This window comes from Pleurodeles waltl, chromosome 2_1 (genome assembly GCF_031143425.1).
Source record: "Pleurodeles waltl isolate 20211129_DDA chromosome 2_1, aPleWal1.hap1.20221129, whole genome shotgun sequence".
NCBI lineage: Eukaryota > Metazoa > Chordata > Amphibia > Caudata > Salamandridae > Pleurodeles > Pleurodeles waltl.
The window spans coordinates 708,415,430-708,422,074 of NC_090438.1; positions in this window are offsets into that span (position 1 = coordinate 708,415,430).

The window sequence follows — 6,645 nt, forward strand, 5'->3', positions numbered from 1 at the left end:
GCTGGTAATAGTATTGGGGCCACTTAGATGGGGTGGATTAACACTTGCTGTCTGTAGTGCTGTAGTGCACGCATGGCAAAATAAATCCAATACATTGATGTTTGCAGGTCCAATTTAAGTAAATGAAAAAATGGTGTCATGTCTGAAATTAATTCGCCTGTAGATGAGAAATGCCATTGAATGAGAAACACTATTTATATTTTTGCAGGTTTTGTATTTGCAGGTGAGGCAGCGGTTGCCAAGTGTCCTTCTCTTATGTGATTTACGGTTTCTCCAGTTCTGACTTAGCAGTTAGATTGATAACCTATTAACCGTATCAGGCTAGAGCCCTTTTAGTTGGCTACTGTAAGGAAATGCCTCCTTGGCATGGTTACCCCCTGACTTTTTGCCTTTGCTGATGCTAAGTTATGATTTGAAAGTGTGCTGAGGCCTGCTAACCAGGCCCCAGCACCAGTGTTCTTTCCCTAACCTGTACTTTTTTTTCCACCATTGGCACACCCTGGCATCCAGGTAAGTCCCTTGTAACTGGTACCCCTGGTACCAAGGGCCCTGATGCCAGGGAAGGTCTCTAAGGGCTGCAGCATGTCTTATGCCACCCTGGGGACCCCTCACTCAGCACAGACACACTGCTTGCCAGCTTGTGTGTGCTAGTGGGGACAAAAAGACTAAGGGGGTGACCCGCCGCCCGCCAAGCGGGAACCGCCAGAAGACCGTACCGCAGTCAAAAGACCGCAGCGGTCATTCTGAGTTTCCCGCTGGGCTGGCGGGCGACCGCCAGAAGGCCGCCCGCCCGCCCAGCGGGAAACCCCCTTCCACGAGGATGCCGGCTCCGAATGGAGCCGGCGGAGTGGAAAGGGTGCGACGGGTGCAGTTGCACCCGTCACGATTTTCAGTGTCTGCTATGCAGACACTGAAAATCTTTGTGGGGGCCGCGGTCAGAATGCCCGTGGAAGCACCGCCAGCCTGTTGGCGGTGCTTCCGTCATTTTAGCCCTGGCGGTCGCCAACCGCCAGGGTTAGAATGACCCCCTAAGTCGACATGGCACGCCCCTCAGGGTGCCATGCCAACCTCACACTGCCTATAGGTATAGATAAGTCACCCCACTAGAAAGCCTTACAGCCCTAAGGCAGGGTGCACTATACCATAGGTGAGGGCATAAGTGCATGAGCACTATGCCCCTACAGTGTCTAAACAAAACCTTAGACATTGTAAGTGCATGGTAGCCATAAGAATATATGGTCTGGGAGTCTGTCATGCACGAACTCCACAGCACCATAATGGCTACACTGAAAACTGTGAAGTTTGGTATCAAACTTCTCAGCACAATAAATGCACACTGATGCCAGTGTACATTTTATTGTAACATACACCCCAGAGGGCACCTTAGAGGTGCCCCCTGAAACCTTAACCGACTACCCGTGTAGGCTGACTGGTTTTAGTAGCCTGCCACACACCAGACATGTTGCTGGCCACATGGGGAGAGTGCCTTTGTCACTCTGTGGCTAGTAACAAAGCCTGTACTGGGTGGAGGTGCCTCTCACCTCCCCCTGCAGGCTCACCCCCTTTGTTACAGCACCCCAGGGCACTCCAGCTAGTGGAGTTGCCCGCCCCCTCCGGCCACGGCCCCACTTTTGGCGGCAAGGCCGGAGGAGATAATGAGAAAAACAAGGAGGAGTCACTGGCCAGTCAGGACAGCCCCTAAGGTGCCCTGAGCTGAAGTGACTCTGACTTTTAGAAATCCTCCATCTTGCAGATGGAGGATTCCCCCAATAGGGATAGGAATGTGCCCCCCTCCCCTCAGGGAGGAGGCACAAGGAGGGTGTAGCCACCCTCAAGGACAGTAGCCATTGGCTACTGCCCTCCCAGATCTAAACACACCCCTAAATTCGGTATTTAGGGGCTCCCCAGAACCTAGGAAACTAGATTCCTGCAACCTAAGAAGAAGAGGACTGCTGAACTGAAAAACCTGCAGAGAAGACGGAGACACCAACTGCCTTGGCCCCAGCTCTACCGTCCTGTCTCCCCACTTCTAAAGAAACTGCTCAAGCGACGCGTTCCCAGGGTCCAGCAACCTCTGAAGCCTCAGAGGACTACCCTGCATCTCGAAGGACCAAGAACTCCCAAGGACAGCGGCTCTGTTCACCAAAGACTGCAACTTTGCAACAAAGAAGCAACTTTGAAACAACACATGTTTCCCGCCGGAAGCGTAAGACTTTGTACTCTGCACCGGACGCCCCCGGCTCGACCTGTGGAGAACAAACACCACAGGGAGGACTCCCCGGCGACTACGAGACCGTGAGTAGCCAGAGTTGACCCCCTTGAGCCCCCACAGCGACTCCTGCAGAGGGAATCCCGAGGCTCCCCCTGACCGCGACTGCCTGCTTCAAAGACCCGACGCCTGGTAAAGACACTGCACCTGCAGCCTCCAGGACCTGAAGGATCCGACCTCCAGTGCAGGAGCGACCCACAGGTGGCCCTCTCCCTTGCCCAGGTGGTGGCTACCCCGAGGAGCCCCCCCTTGCCTGCCTGCATCGCTGAAGAGACCCCTTGGTCTCCCATTGAATCCTATTGTGAACCCGACGCTTGTTTGCACACTGCACCCGGCCGCCCCCGTGCCGCTGAGGGTGTACTTTTTGTGTGGACTTGTGTCCCCCCCGGTGCCCTACAAAACCCTCTGGTCTGCCCTCTGAAGACGCGGGTACTTACCTGCTGGCAGACTGGAACCGGGGCACCCCCTTCTCCATTGAAGCCTATGCGTTTTGGGCACCACTTTGACCTCTGCACCTATTGGCCTGGAATTGTCTTTGAGTATGTGTTCCTCATTTATTGCTGTGTGTGTACAACAAATACTTAACACTACCCTCTGATAAGCCTACTGCTCGACCAGACTACCACAAAATAGAGCATTAGAATTATCTCTTTTTGCCACTATCTTACCTCTAAGGGGAACCCTTGGACTCTGTGCATGCTATTTCTTACTTTGAAATAGTACATACAGAGCCAACTTCCTACATTGGTGGATCAGTGGTGGGGTACAAGACTTTGCATTTGCTGGACTACTCAGCCAATACCTGATCACACGACTAAGGGGGTGATTCCAACCCTGGCGGTCGGTGATAAAGCGGCGGCCAACCCGCCAACAGGCAGGCGGTCCAAAAAATTGAATTCTGACCCTGGCGGGAACCGCCAACACAGCCCGCCACTTTAACACTCCGACCGCCACGGCGGGACAGACAAACAGCGCGGCGGTCACCGCCAACAGGCAGGCGGCAGACAATGTTCCGCCCACCCTATCACAACTCACCAATCCGCCACCTTTTCCGGGGCGGGAGCCCCGCCGATAAAAACACGGCGGAAACAGACTACGAACGGGAAAACGCTCACCTCTATGCACTCCACGAGGATTCTGGACAGCATGGAACCCGAATTAAACATCCTACCAGCTATTGTCTACCTGCTCATCTACCACGAGTACGAGCGCCGGCGCAGACGACAACGGTGAGTACTGCACCTACGACACAGGGGAGGGGGGACGAGAAAAGGTTACGGCCACACACATACGCGACACATCCACCCCCCCACCCCAAATACCCACACCCCTATGCAGAGCAACAAGTCAGAGTGACACCCCCGAAACCCCCCGGAAGAATGCAAAGACATAATTAAAATTATCCTTAAAATGTATGTATAAAATAGGTTCATTGAAGTCATGGTAAATATGCAATATGAAATATACAAAATAAATAATGAACATAGTGAAGATTATAAACATAGTCAATAAGTCCTGCACAGTTAGTTAAATTTCCATAGTCCGTGGCCCAATGTGTACAAACACATGGGCAAAGCCCACACAGGAGACCGGATACCATTGGAGAGAACACTGCAGGGGCATCAGATGATGAAACAACAGGCACCTCAGGGGGAAGGGAAAGGGGGGCACCTCAGCCACATGAGTCCACGACGCCAGATCCACGAGGGGCCTCCATGCCCACTGTACCATCCTGGGGAGTGCAAAGCCACAGTCTCTCAAGTCTCTACAGTGGGAGGGTTGCCCACTGTGCCATCCTGGGGAGTGCAAAGCCACGGTCTCTTAAGTCTCTACAGTGGGAGGGTTGACCACTGTGCCATCCTGGGGAGTGCAAAGCCACAGTCCATCAGATGGATAACCGACTCCACTGGTATTGGAGGAGGCATGGTGCCCAGAGTGCTTCGTGAACACCTGCTCGACACAGAACCGGCACTGTCAATGGACCAGCGGTGCTTGAGACGGCGGGGCCCAGCGGAGCGGTGCTTGACAGGAAGGGCCCAGCGGAGCGGTGCTTGACAGGAAGGGCCCAGCGGAGCGGTGCTTGAGACGGCGGGGCCCAGCGGAGCGGTGCTTGAGACGGCGGGGCCCAGCGGAGCGGTGCTTGAGACGGCGGGCCCAGCGGAGCGGTGCTTGAGACGGCGGGGCCCAGCGGAGCGGTGCTTGACAGGAAGGGCCCAGCGGAGCAGTGCTTGAGTCGGCGGGCCCAGCGGAGCGGTGCTTGAGACGGCGGGGCCCAGCGGAGCGGTGCTTGACAGGAAGGGCCCAGCGGAGCGGTGCTTGAGACGGCGGGGCCCAGCGGAGCGGTGCTTGACAGGAAGGGCCCAGCGGAGCGGTGCTTGAGACGGCGGGGCCCAGCGGAGCGGTGCTTGACAGGAAGGGCCCAGCGGAGCGGTGCTTGACAGGAAGGGCCCAGCGGAGCGGTGCTTGAGACGGCGGGGCCCAGCGGAGCGATGCTTGAGACGGCGGGGCCCAGCGGAGCGATGCTTGAGACGGCGGGGCCCAGCGGAGCGGTGCTTGACAGGAAGGGCCCAGCGGAGCGGTGCTTGACAGGAAGGGCCCAGCGGAGCGGTGCCTGTCTTCACGGCGGGCCCTGTTCAGCGGTGCCTGTCTTAACGGCGGGGCCCTGTTCAGCGGTGCCTGTCTTCACGGCGGGGCCCTGTTCAGCGGTGCCTGTCTTCACGGCGGGGCCCTGTTCAGCGGTGCCTGTCTTCACGGCGGGGCCCTGTTCAGCGGTGCCTGTCTTCACGGCGGGGCCTTGTTCAGCGGTGCCTGTCTTGGCGGGGCCTTGTTCAGCGGTGCCTGTCTTCACGGCGGGGCCCTGTTCAGCGGTGTCTGTCTTCACGGCGGGGCCCTGTTCAGCGGTGCCTGTCTTCACGGCGGGGCCCTGTTCAGCGGTGCCTGTCTTCACGGCGGGGCCCTGTTCAGCGGTGCCTGTCTTCACGGCGGGGCCTTGTTCAGCGGTGCTTGTCCTGTCTTTCAAGGGAGCCAGACCTGGCCAAGACTCCCCGCTTAGTCGCCCTCCGACCTTGCCTTTGCGGGGCCCTCCTTTGATGAGTCTTGGGCCCGTGGGTGTCGTCCGTCACACCCGGTATGGGGCTGGTGGGGCCCTCCTGGTCCGCTCGCCTGCTGCATGACTTCTCCGCCCTGCTGCCCTTGCCCTCCTTCGCTGCAGCTCTCTGGCCCTTGCCTCCCTTTGATGATGTGGCAGGTGACGGGGCAAGGCTACTGTCCTTGGTGGCAGCCGTCTCAGGCTTCTCGCGCCGGCCCTTAATTTTTTTTGTCCTCTTCCCAGGGGGTGGGCTGGCTGTCCCCTTGCTGCTGGCCGATGTTCCTGCCCTAGGAGCTGGTGGACTCCAATAGCCCTGCACTATGGTCATACTAGATGCAGGGCTGGTGGTGGCTGAGGTGCTCTTAGGACTCTTACCAGATGGCGGGGGTGGGTCAGTGGTTGGAAAGAGGTCAAGGTTGGAAAGGAAAATCAATTTAGAAAGACAGGGACGGGTAGGTGTAGTGGGTATGGGAGTGGAGGAAGAGGATGTGGTTCTAGGAGAGTCAAGTGTCATGTCTTTGGGTGCAGGTGCTTGTGACGGAGGCTGTCGTGAGGTGGATGGCTGTTGGGTGGGTGGCTGCCTGCGTTTGTGTGGTTTGGAAGAGGGGGTGACAGACACACTGGGAGAGGACACAGGGGACGTGTAAATGGCAGTGGGGGTGGTGACTGCACGTGTGCGGACTGTACTGGAGGGTGTGCTGGTGATGGAAGTACTGGCTGATGGTGGTGTGCATGCAGGTGTGAGTGGAGACGTCACAGGGAGGGAGGAGGGAGACGAGGAGGTGGGGGACACAGAGGTTGTAGTGACTGTTGCCATGTCTGCATCTGGATGTTGCTTGGGTGAATGCTTGTGTGATCTGTGGTGCTTATGTCTGGATGAGCTGCCCTTGGGTGTTGAGGTGTGTGCAGGCTGGTCAGATGGTGTGGATGGGATAGCCTGAGGAACAGGAGACTGGGACTGGGTGGAGGCAGTTAGAAGAGGGAGGCTGGAGACAGGGACAATGGCTGCCGTCAGTGCTGAGGCCAGAGCGTTGAACGATCGCTGATGGGCAGCCTGACCCAAATGAATGCCCTCCAGGTATGCATTGCTCCGATGCACCTCCCTTTCTACACCCTGGATGGCATTCAAAAGGGTAGACTGCCCAACAATGATGGTCTGAAGGAGGTCAATGACCTCCTCACTGAGGGCAGCAGGGGTAACTGGGGCAGAGCCTGAGGTGCCTGGGGCGAAGGAGATGCCCACCTTCCTGGGTGAGCGGGCACGGAGCGAAGGCTGAGGGGCTAATGG